Source organism: Pongo abelii, chromosome 4, assembly GCF_028885655.2.
Source record: "Pongo abelii isolate AG06213 chromosome 4, NHGRI_mPonAbe1-v2.0_pri, whole genome shotgun sequence".
In the NCBI taxonomy this organism is placed as follows: Eukaryota; Metazoa; Chordata; class Mammalia; order Primates; family Hominidae; genus Pongo; species Pongo abelii.
In genome coordinates, this window is record NC_071989.2 from 168190604 (window position 1) to 168217706 (window position 27103).

The 27103-nt window shown below is 44.7% G+C and overlaps 2 long non-coding RNA genes across 2 annotated transcripts in view; one reads left to right on the forward strand and one right to left on the reverse strand.

The window, feature by feature from the left end:
* Window positions 1-24857, forward strand: part of LOC129059596 (uncharacterized) — a 43589-nt gene extending 18732 nt beyond the window's left edge. The window contains exon 3 of the long non-coding RNA XR_008525591.2: window positions 24641-24857. This is a non-coding gene — a long non-coding RNA (uncharacterized LOC129059596). The remainder of the gene's footprint in view (window positions 1-24640) is intronic.
* LOC103890764 (uncharacterized) lies at window positions 22945-26267 on the reverse strand. The gene is made up of 3 exons (XR_008525595.1): window positions 26110-26267; window positions 24193-24269; window positions 22945-23123 (listed from the first exon to the last, which is right to left on the reverse strand). It is a non-coding gene; the product is annotated as an uncharacterized LOC103890764 (long non-coding RNA).
* Between the last annotated feature and the right edge of the window lie 836 nt (window positions 26268-27103).

The following is a 27103-nucleotide window of genomic DNA, read 5'->3' on the forward strand; positions in this document are numbered from 1 at the left end:
CATAGTTCACTGCAGCCTCGACCTCCTGGGCTCAAGTGATCCTCCTGCCTCAGCCACCTGAGTAGCTGGAACTACAGGCATGCACCACCATGCCTGGAGAATTTTTTATTTTTAGTAGAGATGGGGGTCTCACTATGTTGCCCAGGCTGGTCTTGATCTCCTGACCTCAAGTGATCCTCCCGCCTTGGCCTACCAAAGTGCTGAGATTACAGGCATGAGTTACTGTGTCTGGCTTATTATTTTAATTTTTATATATTTTTAAAACCATTGTTAGCACAAGAGTGATACCTATATTTCTGAGAAAAATCAATGACCTAATTTTGAGCAGAGCTTTATTAATGCCAGGGAATCTGACGGAAAATTCTTTAAGGGTTGAGACATTCTTTTCCCTGTGCCACCGCAAATGTCCAGCACCTAAGTAGATTTAATCCAATCAGGTCAATCCCTGTTCTGAGCAGTTTTATATTGCTCCCTAGGAAGAGACCTAGATCCCTACCTGGGCTCACAAGACTGGGTAGTCTTGTTCCACCTACCTGTGCTGCCTGGTCACAGACCACACTCCCCCGGCGACTCTCAGTTCCCCGACGATGGCACTGTGCTTGGTCCATGCGCTATGGGGTGCTGCACATTCTGTTACCTCCCCTGCACACTCCCTTCCCTGTCCTCTTCCCTGTGTTCATTTCTTCTTGTCTCCTGGGGCAGTGGCTACTTCCCCAGGAAGCCCTTCCTGAACTTCTGGACCAGGTCGATTTCTTTCTTAGAGGCTACCAGAGCCCCTGTTCCTCTCCTTCCTGGCACTTAACGTGTTTCTGGTCATACATTCTTGGTGCACATCTTAGTTTAACACCTGACTTTATCACTAGACTCTAAGCACATGGGGGCAGGAGCAGACCTGTTTTGCTCACCAGTGTGTGCCTTCTATTGAGCCCAGGGCCTGGTACACAGTAGGAGGGCAACACATAATTGTGGACTGAGTGAGTGAGTGGGTATTTAATGCAATGAATACATGAGCAGATGGCTTTCCTTTTGTAGAGCAATGCAGGTGTCTCCAAAAGGTTGTTGGAAAGGCAAATATAATACCAAATCTTATTTCATTTACTTTAATTACAGTACTAAGGAGTGGAATAAATCTTGCCCTTGAAATGTAATAAAAGCATACTTCAAAATCTCAGCTGTCTTTTTCACCAGCTTATTTTTAAAAATGATAATTTCCTGATAAGCCATAAGTAATACCACTTAAAATAGATTCCTGACTTGGCTCAGCCACTAACTAGCTGCTGATCATAGACAAGTCACTTACACTCTGCATGTCAGCATTTACAGTGTATGGTTCTTGTGAGGCTCTGGGTCGATGGCATGAGAGCCCTTTGATAGCAAGGTCTTATTTATTATCCATTATTCTCAGTCTTATTAATAATAAGAAGGAACAGGCTGCATGCCAGAGATAGTTGAGTAGATTTGCAGGGCTGGAGGATAGAGGCCACAGAGAAAAATGAAAAGAAATGAGATTGGTTGAGAAATGTTTAAGGGGGGAGGGTTGGGAAATGAAGGGTGGAGGGGACCAGAGACAATAATGGCTGGGGGTTTATGTCTATCAGGCTGAGCAAAAGGTGGGGCTGTTGGTGACCTGAATAAAATCCCTCTCATGGCCAAATTCTTAGAAACTGCACAGGGAAGGAGAGAAAGGAATCAACTCCTTGGCTCACCATCTGGTGGCATAAGAGAGATGCCGGGCGACTCCCAGGTGACCTTGGCTGATCAGGGCTGTGGCTCTGAGGTCGGGAAGGCTGGCAGCTACTGGTGGGGAGGGTGAAGCTGGTGCTTGGTCCACCAGGCAAATTATGCTGCCCAGCGCAACCACTAGGAGGGGACACAGAAGCCCCCAGGCCTGGGAGAAGGAGCAAAGCCAGCAGGACAGGGAGGGGAGGGGTGTGCAATCCAGGCCTTCAGGGCTGGGCAGGAAATGGAAAAAATTGGGCAGCCCAGAGGCGATGGGGTCTCGAAGAGCCCAGCCCAGTTAAAGGTCAGCAGCACGTCAGCAACAAGCAGCTGGTGCTGTGTGAGGATGCGGCACCCACCGTCGCTATCTAGCTTTTCCAGAGAGGTTGCGCGTCCTTAGTTTTAAATGTGGAATCATGCCATTTACAGAAAAACAAAAACCAACCAAGCAAACAACAACAACAACACCTCTGCAGGCCAAACAGGACAGGTCTGATGACTGTGCCTGGGCTGCTGTTTTGTGATCTCATTTGATGCCCCATTTGGGGGCTCCAGACAGGTCCCTGCCCTCCCCCTTCCGGGGTGGGGATGGAGAAGACCATTTGACTCTGTGCGAAAGGGTCCTGTAAGCTCACCTAACCCATCTTCCATCTTTAAGAAGACCACTAGAAGTAAACAAACATAGAGTAAAATGTCAGCTTGCAGTAGGTGCTATGAATAAAGATAATGCAGGGTCAAGGGGAGAGAGAGTGATGGAAGCATTGATTTTCGGTTGGACAACCAGGAGAGGTCTCTGTATCCTCCCTCCTCCTGCGCTCTCAGCAGCTTAACAAGATTTCACCAGGTTTCCCGGGCTTCATTCATAGGTGCTAACGAGCAGCTGGGGTTTGACTGAGTAGCTACAGTAATCCAAAAGGGCTTCCCTTCCACCCTCTACATCCCTGGCCTTGGAATTAGCCTCAGCCCCAGCAAAGGTAGCAGATGCAAAGCCAAAATCCTGATTATGAGTAAGTATTTTCGCCTCTACAGCTGGAAGCAGCTGGCTGCTGAGTCTGGGATGGGAGGAGGCTGCATGCTGCAGGACAGCAGCTGGGGGAGGGGAGGAAGCAGGAGCCACCAGCTTCTGGCCATGGTTGTTCATCTCCTGCTCAGCCTTACTCAGAGGGGACTTGACAGACATAGGGGATGCGGTCAGTCAGGGCTGGTCCCGCTGCCTCACATATGTCTTCTCTCACCCAGGTCTCCCTGCCTGAAATCTTATCATCAGACAGTAACTTTTCTGAAAGCTGCAGTGGCATCTCTAAATCTCTTCTTTTCCAAGACAGAAAACTGTGGGAGTTGTAATGCTTCCCATCTCAGAGAAAAAGAGTTCTCACTGTGAGCTGTAAGGCCATCTGTGATATGCAGCCCCAACTCACTGGAATGGCTACATAATTTTGGGGGCCCAGTGCAAAATGACAAATTGGCCTGCAGCATTATTGCCATCTCCCTGAGCACAGAGATTTCTGTCTTTTTGTTTTGGCTTGATGATGACTCTATCTTCAGTGCCTGGCACCTGATAGAGGCTTACTATTTTGTTGTTAATGTTGAATAAAAGCAGTGTTTGAGTCATGATGTGGATGTATTGGTAGGACTTCTTTCAACATTTATTAAGTTTTTTTGGTATTGGGCTAAGGAAGTGGGGTTTCAGCCCTGGCTTCACAGGGGAATTCCCCCAGCAATTCTTAAAAATCCCAATGCCAGGCTTTACTTTGGACTAGTTATGTCAGAATCTGGTGGGGGTGTGTGAGGGGTCATCAGCATTTTCAAGCTCCCCAGCTGATTTCAATGTGCAGCCAAGTTTGAGGACCAGTGCACTGGCTCAATCACACTTGCTCTCAGTGGCTGTTGTGCATTGTTAGGCAGCTTGTTAACTGCTCAGAAGGTCCAGGGCCATTTTCAAATTCTCCAGATTGTTAAATTTGGGAAGGAGGATCTGTCCTGTTAATAAGCTCCCCAGGGAATTTTGCTTATACCAAAGTTTGCAAACCTAAATTATTCTCAATCCTATTCATTTTACAGACAGGAAAAAAGAGACAGAGAGAGGTTAAGTAGTTTTCCCAAGGTAACAAAGTGGGTAACTGGCAGAACCAGGATTTGAACCCAAGGCTTCTGAGCTTACCTAGTAGCTTCTTTGCTTTTTCTTTTTCTTTTTTTTAAGATGGAGCCTCGCTCTGTCGCCCAGGCTAGAGTGCCGTCGTGCGATCTCGGCTCACTGCAACCTCCGCCTCCCGGGTTCAAGCGATTCTCCTACCTCAGCCTCCTGAGTAGCTGGGATTATAGGTGTGCGCCACCACACCTGGCTAATTTTTGTATTTTTAGTAGCGATGGTGTTTCACCATGTTGATCAGGCTGGTCTCCAACTCCTGACCTCGTGATGTGCCCACCTCGGCCTCCCAAAGTGCTGGGATTACAGGCGTGAGCCACTGTGCCTGGCACTTCTCTGCTTTTTCTTTGTGACAAAAATCTAAGTGTGCTCCAGGAGTTGGTTGTGAAAATAAAATAAAGATAAGGTTAGGTGCAGTGGTTCATGCCTGTAATCCCAGCACTTTGGGAGACCAAAGTGGGAGGATCACCTGAGCTCAGGAGTTTGAGACCAGCCCGGGCAACATAACCTAGTAGGACCCCACCCCCATCTCTTCAAATAATAAAAAAGATAAGATTAAGAGGATATGCATGTTATATTGTATATTTTGAAGATGGAGAAGTCGGTATTTCCACTCCATGGTGAGGAAACAGGTCCAGCCTGGTGGACTAACTCCCACTCCCAGGGTCTTTGGGGCTTTAAGAGGCAGAGCTGGGATTGCAGATGTGGACCATTTTCTCCAGACTCTCAGGTTTTGCAGGTGAATCATTCAACACCTAGGGCATCCTGGAATCCATGTTGATTGGTGCCTAATAGGCCTGTAACCAATGATGAGAAAGTGAGTGGCGGGAAGGCTGGCTAGGTGAGTGGGTGAACCAGTGAGGGTGTGAAGGAGTCGTTTGTCTATTTCATGGATTCGTTCTATTTTTCAAGTGGAGCTGGATCACTAGAGGGCGATATCGGCCAAGAGAAAGAAGAATTCTTCACCACTGTTTCTAGGACTGGTGAAGCTAAGACATCTGTGGCTGTGGATTTAAACCATAAAGGGAGACTCTAATTTACAGAGCAGTTAAAGTAAGCTTTGCTTTCCCCTGGGCTTGCAGGCTGATGAGAACCTTTCTCAAGCCCCATTAACACATACGGCCACTCCAGACCTTTCTAGACTTAAAACCAACAGGGCAAACGGGAGAGGAGGGAAATCTTGGTTGGCCTGAAAAGTGGATGTTTATAGATAATAGGAGGTTTTAGAAAAAGACATTTTGTAGCTTCTCAGACTTTTACAACATTGATGGGAGTTAATGTTTCGAGAAATGGTATTATGATGAAGTTGTATGCTGAATTAATTTTCCATAAATAAGACCATACATTTCCACAGATTGCTTCTCCTGCTGTATCATGAGAGTGCGTGCTCTTGCTGGATGAGCATTCTCTCCCCTTCCTTCACCTACTACCTCTTCTCTCCATGAGCCCTAGAGTAAAAGCGATCTCGGTATGTCTCCACTGGTTGTAAGTCCTTGAGTAAGTCACTTAATTCTTCTGAATCTCAGGGTCATCAATGGTGACATTGCAAGTTTGTCCTGAGGTTTAAACAGAGAATATGTGGGTCTCCTTGGAACTCCTTTCAGGCTTCTGTTTCTTTGTCTTCTCTTCTCTGCTGTTCCATTAAGCACCAAAAGTTCTGATGTCAAAAGAGCAGCTAAGTCTTTACTGAGAATTCACCAGTTGCCCCTCCCTGGGGCCATCACTAACCCCAAGATGTGCATTTTGGAAGCTATCTGAACTGGAGGGGGCCCCTAAGGAATGAATTTCAAGTGAAAGCCTTTCAGACTCAACGCCTACTTAGTGCTAATAATCATTACTTCTATTGAGCACATATGATGTGCTAAGCATTGTGCTGAAGGTTTTATAGGCATTACCTCCCTTAATCCTTGCCACAAACCTTATGAGGTAGGTGTTTTGTTACATCTTTTTTACAGATGGGGAAACTGAGGATCAGAGAACTTAAGTTACCTAGCTGAGGTCACACAGCTATTAAGTGGCAAAGCTGGAGGCCACACATGATAGAAACACTTGGAGACACTTCCCAGAAGCGGGGTCATTTGAGCAGGGCTCTGAAGATTAGTCTGAGTTCTGGCAGACAGAGATGAGGAGGGAAGAGAGTATTAGAGGAACCACCAAATGCAAAGACAAGCAGACTGGAGAGCATGGCATTTGTTTTGGGGATGTGGATGTATCCAGTAATGTGCCACCATATGAGCTGGGTGCTACCTATCATTATTTGCATTTTACACATTAGGAAAATGAGGCACAGAGAGGGTAACTGATTTGGCCAAGGTCACACAGCTAAGTGGCAGGGCTGGAATTTAAACTGCCATCTCTCTGACTCCACTTCCATAGGGTAGAGAGCACATGTGGATCTCAACTCAGTCACAACTAAGAGAAAGGCTTTAGTACCTGTGGCTTCTGGGAGGATCCCAGGGCTAGCAGCCCAGCCATGCCAGAGGTTTGCACACCAATATGCCCCCAACCTGGAAATGTAGTGGGGAGAATAGTGGGGACAGGACAATGTTCAAGTTCTAAGACACCAACAGTAAGAATCTACCTTTGCGCCACACCCAGCTTTCTTCTCACTCCCGCCTTGGGATCAGATTACTCTCTTGCATTCTTTTACATTTCATAATAACTGTTCATTAATCATGTGCCAGACCCTTAAACAATACTGAGGCATGAAGTTTGTTTAGAAACCTGTGGGAGGTCATGTAGTGAGCAAGTGGTAGATGGAGGATTCATTCCCAGCCTGGGCTGCTCACTGCAGTGCTATTCCCCTCTCTTAGAGACGGGCTCTTGGGAAACCCATCCTGTTTCTCCTAATGGCCCCACAAGGCAGCTGGTCATAGGTGAGGCTCAGGAGCTCTGAATGGTTTACCAGGGCTGGTGGAACCAACACAGGAGGTCAGATCCTGACCCTCCATGCTGCCCCACGTCCACCTGCCCTCAGAGTCTCCAGGCCACCACCTCTCCTCCAGTCTGTCCCCAGGCAGCAGTTGCTGGTGGACCCTGGGTGTCTCCAACACCACCACAGCCAAGGTCCTGGCCTCAGGCTCTTGTTACCTGAGAACTTCTGCCTGCAGGGGGCAGGGACCCCAGGCCACTGGTAGTTCTGTTTATGTGGGTTTTGGAATCAATGGAGTCATGGCTGGTTTCATTCTATGACCAGAAACTGCCTTGGCCCTAGAGGGACATTTATAGGGCCCCAGGCCATATCCACAGATGGACCAGATGCTGATGTTGGCATACACACAGAAATCCTGTTTGGAGAAAGGTAAGGTATAAAGGGCACCAGAGGGGATCCCCTGCCATGGAATTAAGGGGAATCACCAAGGTAGTGATGAGAGTGGAGACTCATCTCCATGTGTTTGTGGAGGAAAGAAGGGAGTATGTGCATTTATTCATTCATTCATTTATACATATTATTCACTCAACAGATACTAGTGGGGAACCTATTATGTACCAAGGAATGTGCTAGGCATCAGAGAAATAGCAGGGTACAGAGCAGAGTGAATCCTTACCCTCACAGAGCCCCCTCACTATACTGGTGATGACAGGCATTGGGGAAGGGGAACAGCTGATGAGCACATAAATCAAATACCTAAGTTAGGTGATGGGGGAAAGTGACATGGATGGAAACAAACCAGGGAAGGGGCTGGGAGGTCTGGTGGGTGGGATTTGTTTGGAATGGATCATCATTCTCACTCCAAAAGGAGCTAGAATTTGGTTCCTTTTCTCGTAAACAAATGGGTCTTAATTTAGAGAATCCAGATTCACTCCTCAGGGGTAAACTGCAGGCAAAGCTCCAATACCTCAGCGGGGAATGCTTGGAGCCAAAATGACATGAGAGTGAAGTTTCTCTTGGCTCCTGACAGCGTCAGTGCACTCTCAGCTGATGGGGTAAGGGAGGTGGTTTGTACCCAGAAGCCCAGGCCCATTCTCATAAGGTGGGGATGGCAGCAGCACTTCCAGGAGCAGGTGTCGGTGAAGACCAGAATGTTCTGGTGTCCTATCACACAGTAGGGTGTCTACGTCAACAATAAGGTGTTTTATATGTCAAAATATCTAGAAGTGAGAATTTTGAATGTTCCTATTACAAAGAAGCGATAGATGCTGGCAGGGATGGGTACACTAATTACCCTGAGCTGATTATTACACAATGCATACATGTATCAAAACATCACACCGTATGTACCCTATAAATATGCACAATCATTATGCATCAATTTTTTAAAGAGAACAAAATGAATATGTGTCCCTCTGCCACGGGTTGCCTATAGAGGTGTAGGGCTTCTTGCTGTCTGTTGTGGAAGCAGTCGGGCCTTTTCCCGACTCCGAGTGAGGTGGCCAGGAATTCTGGGGCTCAGTTTTCCTGAAACAAATATAATGACCCAGAGTGTGACTTCAGCTCATGATGTTGTTACATGTTAAAGCGTGGTCTTGGTGCCTGAACCAAATTTGAATCAGCTGCCTTCTGTTAGGGCCTCCTTTCAAAGTCTCTGGTGGCCAAAGAAACACAAGTTTATGAGAGAGTGGCTTTGCTTCGTAAACTTAAGCCTTCAAAAGGGGACTTCCCTGGGAATCTCTATTAAGATATTTATGAACTTCATTTTTTAAAAAAATAGTAAATATGATCAACTTTGAATTATTTGATTTATTTTCATCAATTGCCAGTCATCCAAAAGAATTTATTGAGCACCTTGTAGGTACCAGACACTGTTATAGGCACAGATGTGAGCAAGATACACATGGTCCCTGTTCTAATGTAGCACACAGTGTGGTATTGACACAGAGTAAATGGGTAGTCGTAACATGGGGCTCTGAGAGGGGAAGGAAGCGGGTATCTTAGGAGATACTTAAAGGTCATGGCTTCATGGAGGAAGGAGTTAGCTGGATGAAGAGTGGTGGGAGCAGTGTAGTTGCCCAGGTCAGAGTGGGGCCAGCCTGGAGTGGAGAGGGCATTGAGCACACAGCTAGAGTGTCATAACCTGGGGAGGGCGGTTTAGGGAGGTGAAGGAGAGAGATGCTAGGGCTGCCAGAGCAAAGTACCACCGACTGGGTGGTTAAAACAACAGAACTGTATGTTCTCATCATTCTGGAGGCAGGAAGTTTGAGATCCAGGTGTTGGCTGGGTTGATGTCTCCTGAGGCCTCTCTCCTTGGGTGGTAATGGCCATTTTCCTCTTTGTCTTCACATGGGCTTCCCTCTGTGCATGTCTGTGTCCTTATCTCCTTTTTGTGTAAAGACGTCAGGCATATTGAATTAAGGGCCCCCACACATGACCTCATTTTAACTTAATTACCTCGTTAAAGACTCTAGCTACAAATACAGTCATGTTCTAAATTACTGGAGGCTGGGGCTTCAATGTATGAATTTTATGGGACATAATTCAGCCTGTAATGGGTGCATAGTTGCTGGATCAAGCAAGGCCTTGGAACCATGTTGAGAAACATGGACTTTATCTGGAAGGCAAGGGGGAATCACTGGAGAGTCTTACATAGGGTGGCGATGCTCATGTTTGCATTTGGCAGAGATCTTACAGCAGCGAGGGGAAAATTGGAGAAGGATAGAGTTGGGTTCAGAAGCTATGAGGATGTTGTCTAAGAAAATTCTTGGCAGAGGGAGATTAGGAGGTAGAAACTGCAGAACCTGTGATGGGTCACTCCTGGGGGGTGTGTCAAGGTGAGTTGGATTTCTGGTTTGGGCCACTGTGTGCACCATGGAAATCTTCATTGAGAGTTGTGGTCTGGGTGAAGGAAAGGAGATGAGTCCAACATTAGGGGGGCATGCTGAGTTTCAGGGCCCTTTGGGACGTCTGAGTGGGGCAGGTCTCAAGCTCTGGAAATAATTCTGGATTGGAGATATGGATTTAGGACTCATTAGCTTGGATGGTAATTGAAGCCATGGGAATGGATGTGGGAGGGGGTCTAGCCATGAGTTTGAATATTCAGAAGGGAGCTGGCAACTCTTCTTACTAATACTGGAGATGTGTGTGTGCCCAGAATGACTAACACCTCCGCTCATATGAAGGCCCAGTTAATCTTCAAGCCCATGTTTTCCTCTCTGAGGAACCACTGGGGTCCTGGGGTAAGAGAGGATCTTGGGTCTCCTGGGCATTTGCTCCCTTCCCAAGACCTGAGGACGTTTAATCAATTTTTGATACTTGATGAGTCACTGGATGCCTTCCCAGCTGAGTCAGCAAAGGTACCCCTCCTGGGAAGCACAACCCAGGCAGTTCCAAGTACTGGCCTTGTTTATCAGAGGGATGGGACGAGAGGGTGGGGTGTGACTTCCCAGAGCAGCGAGCTGCAGTGTCTGACTACATGGGGCAAGGAAAGACACCAGTGGACAAAAGGTATTTGCTGGGCTTAAGGGTGCGTGACACATGTTTTTGGTAGTAGTAGCAGATTTGTCTTTTTAAGATGTCTTTTTTGAGCCACTTTTAAAATAACAACAGCTGACATTTATAGAATCTTCACCAGCTTCCAGACAATGTGCTAAGCATTTTACCTGCATTGTCTCAATTCATCCTTACAGGCAAGCACTGTGGTTATTCTGATTGTACTAAGGATATGATAGAAGTCACACGATGTGACTTCTGAGGCTAGGACATGAAAGCATCTACCTGGCTGTCTCCATCTGTCTCAGGATGTATGCCAGGGAGCCACAAGCCAACGTGTGAAATGTTTGGTTACCCTGCAGGTGCTATGCTGGAGAGCGCATGTGGAGAGACTCCACAGAGAGTGATGTCCAAGGATCCTCTGCTGTTCTAGCCTCCAGATGTTTGGTACCAAATGGAGAGTGAGTGAGGCTTCCAACCCCACCTTTGAGCCACCCCAGCTGATGCCAGTAGAGCAGAGGTGAGCTGTCCCCACCAAGTCTTGCCCAGATTGCAGATTTGTGAACAAATAGGAGTTTTTGCTTGAAGTCTCTATGTTTTGGGGTACTTGGTCATGTAGCCCTAGGGCTAACTGAAGTATAGTGAGAAGTGACAAGATTCAAGGTTGTATAGCTGCTTAGGGGAAGAACAAAGAAAGTACACTCTCCTTGCATTCAAAGGATATTTCTTCAATTTGCTTGCAATGTGACCTTTGGCAAGCTACTGAACCTCTCTGTGCCTCAATTTTCTCATCTGTATGATAGGGATGAAGATGGTATTTCTTCAGAAGGTAGTGATGAGGAATAAATATTTCATTCTTGGCATGTAGGAAAAAGCTAGTAAGTAGCTGGGTTGGGGTTTCAATTTAGGCAGTCTAACCCTAGACTCTTTACTGGTAAGCTCAGGTCCAGAACATTCCCACCAATCCCTGAAAAGGAGGCCAGACAGCAATATCCCAGGTACTCCCATTATTTTCCCCCATATGGCATGATTCTGAGTCCTCCTTGGCTGCCCTTCTTTGTTCGCTGGGCCCTGATACATGATTCTCTGAACTGAAGGCCGCACCATCACTCCTCTCTGTTTAGTGCAGCCCGAGATTACACTGGCTTTTTTGGCAGTCACATCACATTGTTGACTCATTCTGAGCTGGCAGTCAAAATCCTAAGTGTTTTTATCACATGTGCTAGCATCAAGCTGCATTCCTTCCCATCTAGGATTGGTGCAGTTGGAGTTTTTAAAAATCCAACTACAGAATTGTCTAGTTTCTTTGATTTTGCTCATCGTGGTAGTGCGCCTAGGAAAGAATCCAGATGAGCTCCTCTCCAGGGTTCTCGGAGATACCCTGTATCCTTTTAATATACCTTTCCTTTTTTTCTGTAGTCCATTTGAGTGGCTTACTGGTACTCACGACACAAAAAGTAAGCCATAGAGTGATTTCTGGGTGGTCCATGCGCAGGAGGAAAAGAGCTGTGGCAGGGATGCTGTGGTAGAGGGCAGAGAAAGCAAATGGCAGGAGTGTGTGCTGGGTGCCACGTCCGAGCCGTGGCAGACCTTGCAGCTGATCATGACTCTGTTTTCTGCTGAGTCAGGAAATGGCCTCTACTTTGATTAGCTGCCACCTGAATAGGACAGAGTTGAGGACTGAGGACAGAGACTGCTTTCAAAGTGGACCCTGGCATAATTAATCAGGCTTCAAGCACATCGGTTGTTCGGATGGTTCCCAATTCCCCCAAATGTGCTGCCATCTCACCCTCATTTTCTCAGCTTGCCCACAAAGATAAAATGATATTTTTATCAAGTCTCATTTCTTGCTGAACTACAAGTTCTCCAAGTGGTCGCATCACTTGATCCTGCTACTCTGGCGATACTATGTATGGTGCTTGCTGAACTGGTCACTCTGGTCGGTGGGTGCCACAGAAGGTGGGTGGCTCAGAGTGGAATGAAGAAAGTACCAGAGTCTGATGGACATCACTTCTGCAGTCAGTGGTGAGGTGCTGGCTCCCATGGGAGGGGGATTTTCCCAGGTGCCTTAGCTCAGGAAACATATGGTGCACAGTGGAATGGACCCTGGTATGTCTCCAGTGGTCTGCATAGCTCCTGGGCAATATGGAAGGACAGTGCTGACTCAAGCAGAGCCTGAGCCATCTCTAGATGCTTTCTCACCTTGTCCTTGAGTCCTACAAATTAGGTCCTAATTGATCTGTATTCTCCCCGCCCCCTTACTCTCCGGCCTAGGGACATCTTTCTATTCTGGGAATAGGATGCCTTACCTTTACTCCACTCATATTCTCTCAAATATGTTGTATGTGCACAAAGCCTTCCTATTTGCCTATGCTTAAGCTCTTGAAGCTCAAAGTTAATCATTAATTTCTTTTTTTTGGTTCCCCTTTGCTTTCTTTTATGTCAGCTCTTCCTTGAGGGAATGAAGGCAGACTGCTAGGCTGAACACAAAAAGGGGAGCAGTCCAGGGGTATAAGGAAATTCTAGAATAAAGAGCACATTGGTTAATAGCTTAGAAATGTTATCCCCCTAGACAAGTAATAGAAAGTTGCTCAAGCTCGCCTCAGCAAATTATGGGAACTGATTGTAATAGGCAGCTTAGGGAAGCCAGGGGTGGAAATGGCTGATTGGACCGGAAGTGGCACAGGCGCCTGGGGAACGTGCTCTCACAGCTTCTCACTTCGGGTGCCACAGTCTCTCATCTCTGGCTCCTCTGAATGTCTACCTCATCTCTTCTCTCTCTGGACTGGCTTTCACTGCATTGGTGGACATATGACATGAGGATACCCAGCCCTGCCCATGGCCCAATTGCACCAATTAGAAAAGCTACCCCTTAAAGAAATATTGTAATTGCCATCTGCCAGGAGACTCAGTTAAAAACACACAAATAAGTGAGGACCGTACATGCTCAATGGACCGCTGCTGCACATTTGTGTGCAGTGATGGCATGTGGGACCCGGAACTCTGGCCTCTGCTTATCCTCAGAAGCAGGCAGCAGAGAAGGAGGAACGTGCTTGCGTTTCAGTCCCCAAAGTGGGAGAAACTCATTGGCCCAGCTTAGGCCTGGTGTCTGCCTACCTGTGGTTCAGTCAGCTGTGGTCGGGGGTAGGACACACCTGAAGGAGCATATCTTGGCTGTGTGGGTTGGGCAGACATCCCACAGTGCTCATATAGGGGGATTCATCGCATTAACTCTGGGTATTTCTTTGGCATTCCCCCACTATTTTTAACATATCATTTACAATATTGAATTAATAAGACTGGGAATAAAAGTTCTTTGACAGAACACACATGGTAGTTGCTTTTGGGACTAACTGCTCTGCAGGTTGCCTAGTGCATTATCGTCTGCTATTGTTGCTTAAAAGCAGATACATGTCTGCTTTTATGTCACTTCCTAGGTAAACCTTACTTCCCCCTGTAGGAAACATGGTTCACTCAAACAAAGTAAATAAAGGGGCTTTCCTGAAGGTGTGGGCAGATTTAAGGGAATCTGACAAGAAAAGTGGGAGCTAAGAAGGTCTGGTAGCCATTCCCCTGCTAAGCTAGAACAGGCAGGAAGGGAGCACTTACTGGGGCCAGGAGAAGGTGGTGGTAGCTGTAGGGATGTACGACAGGGCACCTCACGGGACCTGTGGCCTCACGCAGAGAGAGGCAGCCAATCTATAGCCACCTATCAGGGAGGGAGCTGGGCAAATAAATGCCTCCATCTTGTTCTCCTCCTTCTTCTTTCCAATCTCCTGCCAGTGCCTCCACTGGTTGAACCTAGCTGGGAGCCTGTGGACCAAAGATCCAGTGGACCAAAGGATCCATAAATGTGATCCTCCTAGGGGTACAAAAAAGGATAGAAATAGGTGGAAAGTGGATCTGGGAGTGGCTAAATGGAAAATATCCAGGAAGTTCCAAATTGCATTCCTCTGCTATATGTCTTCCCAGACCATTGCACTGCCCCATCACAATGCCCATCCTAGTTTGTCGTATCTGCTGAAGGATTAGGCATGCAGAGCATATGCCTCATGGAAGTTAAGGACTGTATCTGACTTGTCATTGCTGTATGCCCAGAACCTATCCCTGCATCTGATTATCAATGATGTGTAATGGAGCTTGGAACGTGAATGGGCACATATGTCTGATGTCTCACATGACCATTCTTTGGGAGCCCTTTGGGGATAGTGAATCTCCCAGTACCTTACTTGGGCACAATAAGGACTATTTAGTGAAAGAACATTCACGATTGAGTGAATGGATGAATTCTAAGGATGGATCACTTTGAAAATACCTGAATGTCAATCTCATGGTACCAAGTTTATATCAGAATTCAACCTCAAATTAACTAACTTCCATTCCAGATCTGTTCCTTTCTTGGTGACATGGCAGCATATACATGCCTCATTTTCTCCTGCCTTATATCCATATCCTCTTGGTCTGGTGGCACACCTTCCATTTCTTCACAAGCAACCTGGGATGGTTAGCTTAGGTCCCCAGCCCAGCCCTACTCAAGGGATGAGCTTCAACTAAGATGGGGACAAGGAGGCTCTCCTGGGATTTTGCCTCTTGAAACCATGGATCATGTGCCCCTCCTCTCTTTCCACTTTCTGTCTTTTTTTTTTTTTGGCTTAAATTAAGCAGAAGTGGCATTTTTTGCTTATATTCAAAGAACTCATATACTCAGACACCAGGAGGAGAGTTCCAGACTTATCAGGCTATACAGTGGTATGATTAAGGTCTTGGGCATTGCAGCTACATTGCTTGGGCTTGAATCCCAGTTCTGCCATTTTTTGGCTGTGTGACCCTAGGCAAGTTACTTATGTTCTCTGTGCCTCAGATTTCTGATCTTCAAAGTGGAAACATTAGCTGAGATAAAGCATGCAAACACTCTTAAAACAGTTTCTAATGCATGGTGAATACGCAGTATATATCACAGGGTCTTGACCATCCAAGCAACTTGAGAAGAAAAAAAATAATGGAATTATATTTCTTTAAACAAAAAAGAAAAAAATCACAAATCACAGAATAAATTGGAATGAATTCAATGAGTTTTCAAGGGCTGCTGTGTCTTCCTACCCACTCTGATGTGGGTTACGTACAGAGAAAAAAGAATCTGGAGCTGTTTCTAAAGGGGGCATTCAAAACTGAGCTTGTGCCTTTTTATTTTTCAAGAAAAATCAGAGGCCAGTGGCTATATGTGCTGTTCTCTCTTTCTTTTCTGGGAAAGTTCATGAGTTCTTGGCCCCAAATAAGCTTAGTTCTCTACCGCTTCCCACAAGGAAATTAAATTTTCAGGTCCTGCACAAAAGTTTAGTTATCGCTAATATAATCATTGGTGCTGTCACTGTAGGTCTGTAGGAGCTGAGTGGAAGGATGGAATTTGACAGCAATAAAAAAATTCTCTCTCTGCCCCTGCTCTCAGACACTTGGATACCCATTTACACATACGTGCACAATGTGACACACACCCTCAGGCACACATGCACAACCACACACATCCATACATAAAGGGATGGCTTTCCCAGAGACAGTTATCTTGAGTGATTTTTTTAATCCTGAGTTTTATCCTGAGTGATTTTTTAAAAAACTAAATCCATCCAGTATTTTTGGGTGCCCGCATAGCCAGAGCTGGGCATGGGGAAATGGGGAAGAAATTGGTGCTATAAGCATGATTAAAGCTGTAGTCCTGGTCCTGCCTTCTAGGAAATTCTGAAACAGTGTTTTGGGGGTAAGAGACACCTACCAGTATCTAATAAAAAGTAGGTTGTGAAAAGGTTATATGAGAGGTTAAAAAGTTGCTAAAGGTTGCTTTGCTTTCTTTCTTTAATTTTTAATGTGACTCTGGAGTAGTTTCACAGGTTCTCAGTCTAGCTTTGGCACCAACCAGCCTTGTTCTGCATTGATCTGGATTTAAATACTGGATTTGCTGCTTATGAGTGGTGACACTTACTGAGCCTTGGTTTCCCAGTCTAACAAGGTACGAACAGCACCTATCTATATGTGTTAAGATTGCATCTGCTGGAAATCACAGAGGTTAGATGGCAGTGACTTAACCAAATAGGAGTTTGTTTTTCTCATGTAATAAGTAGTTCAGAAGTGGGCAAGCCAGGGTTGGTACCATTGTTCCAGGGACCATCAAGGACACAGGCTCCCAGAATCTTCCAGAGCCACAGGGTGGCTTCCCTGGTTGCAGGCAAGATAAAGGGGAATGGACAAAATGGCAGGAAGCTGAAGACATGAGCCAGCCACATCTGTCCCCCTTTGGAGAGCTTTCTGGAAAGCCCCATTCACTGACTACATCTTATACTTTGTTGGACACACTATGCTAAGATGACCAACACTACCTGCAAAAAAAAAAAAGCTGGGATATCAAGTATTTTAACTGAACATATAGTTGCCTCAAACAAAATTGAAGTCCTGTCACAAAGGAGAAAGAAGAGACTCCAGCCGTATCTGCCACATGATATTGGGAGAGTTGTTGAAGAGATTCCCTGAGATAATTCATGCCAAACTCTTGGCCCAATGCCTGACATGTGGTGATTATTATTATTAGCTGGGACTCTCCCCATTGTCTTTTCAGAGGATCCTCCAGCAAGGTGACAAATGAAAACGCAGCCTCCTCAGTGTTCAGGGACTCCCCCTTCCACCAGCCACCGCCTGTCTGAATCTGAGTCATGCTCATGACTCAGGCCATCTCATCTCTTCCAGAAAGTCTCCCCCCACCTCTGTGGTCCTCAAAGATATCACCTGCTATTTTCAGAACCTGTAGCTTGAAATGACTATATCACCCAAATGTAATTTCAAACATATTTCCTAGTATGAATAGATCTATATCTCTGTGTTTATTTTTTCTCCCAACTAGGTTATAAGTATCTTGATGGCAGGAATTACATTTTATTCCTACATCCCTGCCACAAAGCTCTGATTACTGGTTCTTATGCATCTCAGATGCCCACACTGAGTAGACTGTAGGACATTCTGAGGTAGCTAGCTTTTGTTTAATTTGCTGTTGGGCTGAAGTGTGGTGTACCAGGGATTTGTTCATGTATGTGCAATAATGAGTCATGCCGTTTTGGGCATTTGCTGTTTTTTTAAATATTTTTTGAATTTTTTATTGATATGTAGTGGGTACATGTGAAATTTTGTTTCATGCATCAAATGTGTAATAATCGAGTCGGGGTATTCAGGGTTTCCATCACCTTGAGTATTTGTCATTCCTCTATGTTGGGAACATTTTAATTCTTCTCTTCTAGCTATTTTGAAATATATAATACATTGTTGTTAATTATAGTTACTCTACTCTGCTATAAAACAGAACTTACTGTAACTCAGGAATGGAAAACCAAATACCATACGTTCTCACTTATAAGTGAGAGCTAAGCTATGAAGATGCAAAAGCATAAGAATGACATAATGGACTTTGGAGACTCAAGAGGAAGGGAGGGAGGGGGGTGAGGGATGAAAGACTGCATAGTGGGCAAAGACTACTGCTCGGGTGACAGGTGCACCAAGGGCATTTGCTGTTCTATCTGCATCAATTTTGGAAGCTCAGATGGCCAAGGTGTTGTCTAGTAACATACACCAGGGTGACCCTCAGAACAAAGGGGGATCAAACGTGAGGTTTAGACCAGGCGCGGTGGCTCACACCTGTAATCTCAGCACTGGGAGACCGAAGCAGGCGGATCACCTGAGGTCAGGAGTTTGAGACCAGCCTGGCCAACATGGCAAAACCCCATCTTTACTAAAAATACAAAAATTAGCTGGGCGTGGTGGTGGGCATCTGTAATCTCAGCTACTCAGGAGGCTGAGGCAGGGAGAATTGCTTGAACCCGGGAGGCAGAGGTTACAGTGAGCCGAGAATTGTGCCACTGCACTCCAGCCTGGGTGACAGAGCAAGACCCCGTCTCAAAACAAAAAAACAACAAACAAACAAACAAAAAATGTGAAGTTTAGAATGCCCATCTGGAAGCATTCATTCATTCATTCATTCACTCGTTCACCATCTATGTTCCCGATGTATGCGAGTCACAGTTCTGAGTGAGGTCCTCTTGTTGCTGTGTCACCTCCCACAGCTGCTTCCCATCTCAAGGTAAGAGGAGTGTGTTTAATCAGCAATACTCACTTTCTTCTGATTTTGACTCAAGGGTACTTCCCTGCACCCATCAATTTCAAAACCATTTCCTAAATCTGACTTAGCCACTTGATTTCATGGGGCACCCTGTCAAATAATTGTGAAAGAAGAACATGAAGCAGGACTACTGTGGGTGGGAAAGCCCCATACTTACCTGCCCCTTTTCTAGCCAACTCATATCCTGGTCCCTTCGGGGTCCCCAGATGAAGTACCAGCACCCCCTCTCCCCACATCCCACCAGTTCAGTGGAAAGGAAAGAACTTGTCTTCAGGAAGATTGGATTTTATGCCTCAAAATGAATGAATTCAGCAAAGAATTTCTGAGCTCTTCTTATGTGTAAGGTACGGTGCTGGCATGGGTGCCGAGAACACAGCTGTATTAACAAATCAATCAAGTAACTGATTACATATTAGACTGTGCTAGCTGATGAGGATACTTTAATCTTGGTAAGATGGATAGAGCACTTTGTGCCAGGCCCCATGCTTAATGTCTTATGTACATTTTCTCCTTGGATCCTCTAAGGATTCACATCAACACTCTGAACAGGTCGAAGATAGAATGATTATCCTCTGCCTGCCCCTTCCCTCCTGCTTTGTGTAGAACCCACCAAGGAGTGGAGAGGGCTGGAGATCTAAAAACAGGATCTAAATCCTGGGAAGAGACCACTTGTCTGTTGGGGTGCCCCATGCCAACATGAGGTGGCCTCAGTTGAGCAGTATGCTGGCATTTTGACTGGAAATGATTTGAGATATTCCCCAGTACTCTGTCTCTGAGTTTCCCTCAGGTCCACTGGGTGTGCATGAGATCTGAAAATGTTCAATGCCATATGGTAGAGGAGAGGAAGGTAGTTAAGAAGTCAGAACCAGTTATTTGCATGGGATCATTGTGATGTGGTTTGAGGGGACACAGTGGCACAGTCTTAGTATGGATGAGCCAAAAGTTGGGGCTCAGAGAGAGAGCACAACAGGATCAAGAGAACCAAGTGGAGGCCGAGTCACAGGGAGGACAACCTACATTTACTGTGCCACTGTCACATCAGCTGTGGACACTTTAGAAGTGTGTGTAGTAAGGAAAAAAGCCAATGCCCAGCCATGACATTGGGTGTTACCTAGACCAGCCAGGATGGCAGGTGTTACCTGGAACAGATGCCCTTCCCGAGGAAGGGGAGAACAAGTCAGGAGGGTATAACAAGTCTTCTGGGAACTTAATTTCGCTCCTGGGGAGACAAGAAGGAGAAAGGGGTGAGAGAGAACTTTCAATTCAGGTGACTAAATTACTCAAAAGAGATGGGCTGTAATCTCTTTTGAATGGTGTTATCTTGATGTAAAAAAACTGATGTGGTTTTTTTGTGTCACTCATAGAAACAGTTTTTCCAGAATTGTGACTGTGAATTTTATACCCACAACAGGAGTTTAGGTGAAAATATCCTCAACTATTTTCTTTTCTAATCTTTTGCTCTTGGTTTCCTTCTCAGAGTGCCTTCTCATAACCTAAAGCGCCTGCCAGGACCAAGGTAGATCTTAAACATATAAATAATGGCTGAGGTTTCATCCTTAGACTGCATGGTTTCCCCAGGGTAGTACATATTTATATTCTTCTTTTAATCAGTGGAGAAACCAGAGGATGACTCATTCCCTCAGAGCGGAAGAGGAAGTCATGGTGCCCTTGACTAGAGTCTCTCCGAGTTTTGGTTTCTTCTCGGTGGGGTTGCAGCAGCCCTGTAAGGAATGCATGAGGGAAGGGGGCAAAAGGTGCTGGGAAGAGAGATGGTGGCTGTTTGGACAAAGGGCTCTTTCTGTCAGTGGCTCCATCTCCACCCAGACCCGGGCTCCCGTTCAGAAGTTCAGCTCCCTTCCCTTCACCCACGCCGAGATTCACATGCTCACACTCAAAGCTATTCCCTCACCACCAGGGCTGGGAGGGACCCTGCCTACAAGCCCTTTCGTCTTCCAGATGCTGAAAGAAGAAGTAATTATAGAAAACAAACAAAACAAAACAATGGCAACACTATGGAGACAGTAAAAAGACCAGTGGTTGCTAGGGGTTAGCCCGGAGAGAGTAATAAATAAGCATAGCGCAGAGAATTTTTAGGGCAGTGAAACTACTCTGTATGAGACTATCATGGTGGATGCATGTCATCACACATTTGTCTAAATCTGTAGTATGTACACCAAGGGTGAACCCTTATGTGGTAGTCTCCTTTATCTGAGGTTTTGCTTTCCAAGGTTTCAGTCAGCTGTGATCAACTGTGGTCCAAAAATAGTAAACAAAAATTCCAGAAATAAACAATTAGCAAGTTTTAAATTACACACCATTCTGAGTGGCATGGATGAAATCTTGAGCCATCTTGCTCTGTCCTACCCGGGACTTAACTCTTCCCTTGGTCCAGCATATTCACACTGTCTATGCTACCCACTGGTTAGGTCTGAAAAACATAGTGTGTATGGGCTTCAGTACTATCCCAGGTTTCAGGCGTCCACTGGGGGTCTTGGAACTATTCCTTGGGGATAAGCGGGGACTACTGTATACATTATGGACTTTGGGTGATGATGTGTGGATGGAGGTTCATCAGTTGTAACCAATGCACCACTGTGGTGGGAGATGTTGATAATACAGGAGGCTATGCTTGTGTCAGGGCAGAGGGTATATGGGATATTCTGTACCTTCCTTTCAATTTTGCTATGAACCTAAAACTGCTCTAAAAAATTAAAGCTTTAAATAACAGCAACAGTGACCTATTCTATAGAAAGCAGTGGGGGCAGCTTCATCCTTCCCTTTCTCAGAGCATAAAAAAATTGCACCTAATTTTTTTTTTTTAACCAATGAGGTAGCTGGGGAAATTGAAATGGAGAGATCCTCATGATGTAGGTTCAACTTATGGAAACTCAACATACCAACTTACAAGCCAGATCATTTAGGAGGCGATTCTTTATTTTATAGGCAACTGCATTACTTCAACACAGGATTCCTATAAACAGTAATTCCCTAGGGCATTTAAGAATTTGCTTATAGATCATGACTATTTTAGAGAAAGCAGAGGCAGGCAGAAAATCATTTTGGAGCCATCATCTGTTATAATTCTGGCAGAAGTAAAGAAAAAAGATGAAGTATCTTTGAAATCAAGTAAATCAATAGGAAAACGGGATGGATTTCCCAAATTCAATTTATATGCAACTTTTTATAGCATTATAAAATATAGGCCGGGCACAGTGGCTCACGCCTGTAATCCTAGCACTTTGGGAGGCCGAGGCAGGCGGATTGCCTGAGCTTAGGAGTTCAAGACCAGGCTGGGCAACACGGTGAAACCCCATCACTACTAAAATACAAAAGAAATTAGCCGAGCCTGGCAGCGTGCACCTGTAGTCCCAGCTACTCAGGAGGCTGAGGCAGGAGAATTGCTTGAACCCGGGAAGCGGAGGTTGCAGTGAGCTGAGATTGTGCCACTGCACTCTGCCTGGGTGACACAGCGAGACTCCATCTCTCCAAAAAAAAAAAAAAAAAAATTAACCTTTCCAAAGACTCAACGTTTACTATATACGCTGAACTAGACAGTTTATTTACATGAATCCTCCTAACAGCCATGAGAGGTAGCTATTAGTCTCCTCATTTTATAGATGAATAAACCGAGGCCTGGGATAGGGAAAAGACTTGTCAAAGGTCACAGATGTTTCAAGTTTGTATTACTGCACTCCATAAATCCAACTGCGTGTACGTCTCTTTTTTGGGAGCATGGGGAACCACGCACAAGGGGCTACTCAGCATTCACTCCTCTATTTGAAAAATGTTATTTAAAAAGGAAACTATTTTTGGATAGGGAATTAAAGAGTAAACACGAGTCTCTGCTAGTTTATTTTCACTGAGTGCACACACTCCTTCAACGATAATTCATCCAGGATGTGAGCTGGAACTCATTAGAAGTCACCAGGCCTGGGGGAGAAGATAAAACCACGATTAAAGACATCTGAGCCCTTTAGGACAATTTATTATCTTGGATTTCATATTTAATAGGAGACATTAATTCACAAAAGAAGTCCTTGGGGCAAGCAAATAATGCCCTATAATTGCTGTAGGGCTCTGGAGTTCCCAAGCATGCACTTGCTCCTGGGCTGGGTGAGCTCCTAGGTTTGCTGGGAGGTTCCAGGCCCAGGAACTCCTCTGAAACTCTATCAGTTTGGCATTGCAGGAGGGAGAGCTCTTGCCAAAAACCAGAACATAGCTTCAAGTTATTTGTTATAAGTTGGCTATTTTTTTTTCCTCAAAAGCCTCTCCATTCATGCCAATGGGAGGGGAAACTTAACCCAGTAGATAGGTCTGAAGCATTAAAACAGGTGACAGAGTGGCTATTTTTTTTTTTTTTGTTTGTTTGTTTGTTTTTCAGACAGGGTCTCGCTCTGTTACCCAGGCTGGAGTGCAGTGGCATGATCACGGTTCACTGCAGCCTCGACCTCCCCGGCTCAGACATTCCTCTCATCTCTGCCTGCTGAGCGGCTGGGACTATAGGTGCTCACCACCATGCCTGGCTAATTTTTGTTATTTATTGTAGAGACGAGGTCTTACCATGTTGCCCAGGCTGGTCTTGAATCCCTGGGCTCAAGGGATCCACCCGCCTTGGCTTCCCAATGTGCTGGTATTACAAGTGTGAATCAATGTGCCAGGCCAAGAGTGGCTATTCTGAGAGCCCTGTTCTCCATGGTAGCGAAGCGTGTAGGAATGATCCTTGGTGGGCCTCTGGTCCCCTGTTTGTGAAACGAAGAGTTTGGATGACAGAGTCTCTAAAGTCCTTTTCAAATCTGTGGCAGAGTTAGAGAGGCAGAGTGGGGAAAAGTGTCCTGGAGTTCAAATCCCTGCTCAGTCCCTTCCTGCATGTGGAATGTTGGAACTATAATCACAATACCAGCAAAAGAGTGTTGATTATTTACTAAGTGCCAGACATTATGATGAATCCTAGAAACACTGAGGCAATCCTATGAAGTAGGTACTGCAATATCTCCATTTCGTTGTTGAGGCAACGGGAGCATAAAGGGACTAAGTGACTTGCCCAAGATCATATGAAGCAGGATATTTTGGATCCAGGTAGTCTGACTTCAGCATCTGCACTTCTACCCACCACCATCTTCACCCATAAGATGGGATAACTGCCCACCTTATAGCGTTATAGTGAGGATGAAAGGATGTCATGAATCAAAGTGCTTAGCATGGATAGTTCCTACCCGTAGTAATAGCTTGTGAAGTAAATTGGGTTTGTTTAGCTGGAGAAGCTAATGAGAATAGGAGACTTAATTATTGCCTTCAAATATATGAAAGATTTTTAATGATTCACTTATGTTTGATGAATATCAAGCCTTCACAGAGCCAGACTAAATGCTTTGTATTATTCTTAAGTCTGTGTCATCCAGGAAGAGAATTCAATTTAAACAGGAGAAATTTAATTAGACATAAAAATAACTTGACCTTCATACTGGGTATAAAATTTCAGAATAAATGATTGCAATTAGCTGTGAAGTTTGTATACACGATGTTGAAATAGAGAATTACTATTTGAAGGCCTGCCATGGACAATTGTGCAAGTTGTTTACTGCACGTAATCAGGTACTGCCATTTACACCATAGTCTATGTGAATGGTACCCTCTGGAGATGTGCAATACATAATTTTCATATCCTTTTATCCTGCCTATTAACCCTGAAATGTTTAGATTGAGGCTGGTCCCATTCTAGCTGTAGGAATCCATGGCTTTGAATGAAAGTTGAGAGTTGAGACAATTATCTAAGAAAGGTAAATATGTGTTTTGCACAATATGACTCACCACTCAGGATTCCATGGCGGTCACAGATAGTAGACCATGGCCTCAGAATCTTCTCAATGCAACACTCCAGGGAATTGCTGTCAACAAATCAGATCTGCCACTTTATCTAAAACACCAAAAGCTGTTTAACATAGTGATCAGAAGCCTAGGCTAGAGTTATAATGACTGGGTTCAAATCTAAGCTCTGATACTTATTAAACTGATGACCATTGAATCAGAAAGGAAGCATTTTACTGCAAATAATAGAAACCAAACTAAAAGTGTGTTAACAATAAGAAAAAATTGTTATATTTTTATAACCTTTTTTATAACCTTTTTATAACCTAAGAAGCATGCACACGTGTGCATACACACACATACATTTTATATTTTTAACATCTCTGGTATGAGGTATGTTATGCAATTGCTGTTGCTAAGCATTGCCTGTCCTTGTGCTTCGAACCTGCAGAATGGTGATGGCCTCTTGGGAACAATTCCAGAGATTACAGAAGGGCACTTTCTTAAGAAACACAGCATCACCAATGTTCTTCATGGTACAGAGGACAAGCGTATGTGGAAAAACTAAAACATGGATAACTCTGATTGGACAAGTGATTCAAGAGGGTTTGACTCAATGTAAAGCAGATTTAGGAATACCTTGACTAATTTACTTTATTTACATATTTATTTATTTTTGGAGATGGAGTCTCACTCTGTCACCCATGCTGGAGTGTAATGGTGCTATCTTGGCTCGCTGCACCCTCTGCCTCCTGGGTTCAAGCAATTCTCCTGCCTCAGCCTCCCAAGTAGCTGGAACTACAGGCGCATGCCACCACACCCAGCTAATTTTTGGTATTTTAGTAGAGACGAGATTTCACTGTGTTGCCCAGGCTGGTCTCGAACTCCTGAGCTCAGGCAATCTGCCTGCCTCGGCCTCCCAAAGTGCTAGCATTACAGGCATGGGCCACTGTGCCCAGCTAAATTTACTTTAAATTAGTAAATTTATATTTAAATTTAAATGCTCAGGAGTGATATGTGGTATTAAAAATCTAGGCATAAGTAAATCTAAATGGACTTTTTCATTACGTATATTCAAAAATTCTTAAAGTATATTCTAAAAATATATTCTAAAAATTATAAATGATAATATAGCGTCATAGTTAATTTGACAGCATTACAATTTTTTTTTAGTCAGAGACAATGTAATGGTGCATCTCACAATTGATGGCACCTTAAATGAGAAGAAATGTGGCATATCATATTACAAGAAGGCCAGAGAAAAGACAGTGCTGGGGTTGGCCAATTTGGCAGCTTAATAACATCGTTAAGGACAAATTTCTTCTTATTCTTTCAGGCTGTCATCCTCCTTCTATCAGCTTGTTCTTTGAGCTGACTCCTCTTGTTACCGGATGGGAAGTCTGGACTATGAGTTGTTCAGGTTCTTGGTGCATTGAACAAAGAATTGATCAAAATGCACAAACAAAGCAATGGAAGATGAAGGCACAGATTTGTTAATATTAAAGCGAAAGTATACTCCATAGAGTGTGAGTGGGCTTGAGCAAGCAGCTCAAGAGCCTTGAGTATAATGTCCCCTGGGGTTTTTATTAACTAGAAGAACTTAATAACACCCTTTAGAGGCTTCCAATTGGTTAAACCCTATGCTAATGAAGAATTGGCCTATGACCAATCAGAGGCTAGAGCCCCTGTGCGAATGACGGCTTTGCCTGTGGCCATTCAAAGGGCGAGGTAAAGGCTGGGCTCCTGGCCAATCAGAGGCCTTTCCCATTTGTTGAAGGGGAGACGAGTTTTGCTGAGGGAGGGGCCTCCAGCCCATTGTCACCTGGGCATGGAGAGGTGGGATTTTCCTTTTGGTTCAATTCTAAGAAGTGAGCCATGAGTTGCTCTTAAGCTCCCTGTCTCTAGACCCTATTCTCCTACCTTACTCTCATGGTTCTAAGAAGACTGCTCCAGTTCTAGGTACTCCATGCATATGACAATGTCCAGAGACAGAAAGAGCGTCTCTCTCATGTACCTCCTTTTAGTCTGCAAGGATTCCTAGCAGACTTCTTTTCATGTCTTCTTGTGTACAGTTGTGTCTCACATGCATAATCATGACCAGTGCGAATGGGATTACCATTGACTTAAGCCGATTATGACGTCCCCCTGGGCCTAGGGTAGGACTCCACTCCCCTGCAACACATGATCCTCTGAACAAAACTGAGGTTCTTCTAGCAAGGAGAAGACAGGGAGAATGATTATCAGTTAGTCAATCAGAAGTATCTACCATACTCCACAAATTGCTTGTCTTTTTTGGCTTTAGTATTTTCATGTGTAAAATGGCAATAGTAATAATAATAATAATGACAACTACCTCAAAGGGTAGTGAGGATTAAATAATGCATATAGGGCTGAGCACAGTGGCTCATGCTTGTAACCCCAGCACTTTGGGAGGCCTAGATAGGAGAATTGCTTGAGGCCAGGAGTTCAAGATCAGCCTGGGCAACAAGGCAAGACCTTATTTCTAAATATATATATATATACTGCTAATTATATATATATATATATATATACTGCTTATATATATATAAACTGCTTATATATATAAATAAATGGCATATATATATATATATATATATGTACTGCTTAGAATAGTACCTGATATATGGTAAGGGCTCAAGAAATGTTTAGCATTGATTGATACTGTTCCTGTCTTCACTCTTGCTATCATTATATTACCCTATATCTAGATAGGGAAATTGTCAACCTGCCACTGAAGAAAAGGAAAATGAGGGCTTAAACTGGCCTTAGATATTACTACAGATAGTCGTTGGTCAACAGATTTTTTTCTTGAGCAAGTCCTCTATACTAGGTATTGTTCCTAATGTAGAAAGAATTCAAAACACAGCTCAGAGGAGTTTATGTCCTGGTTGTA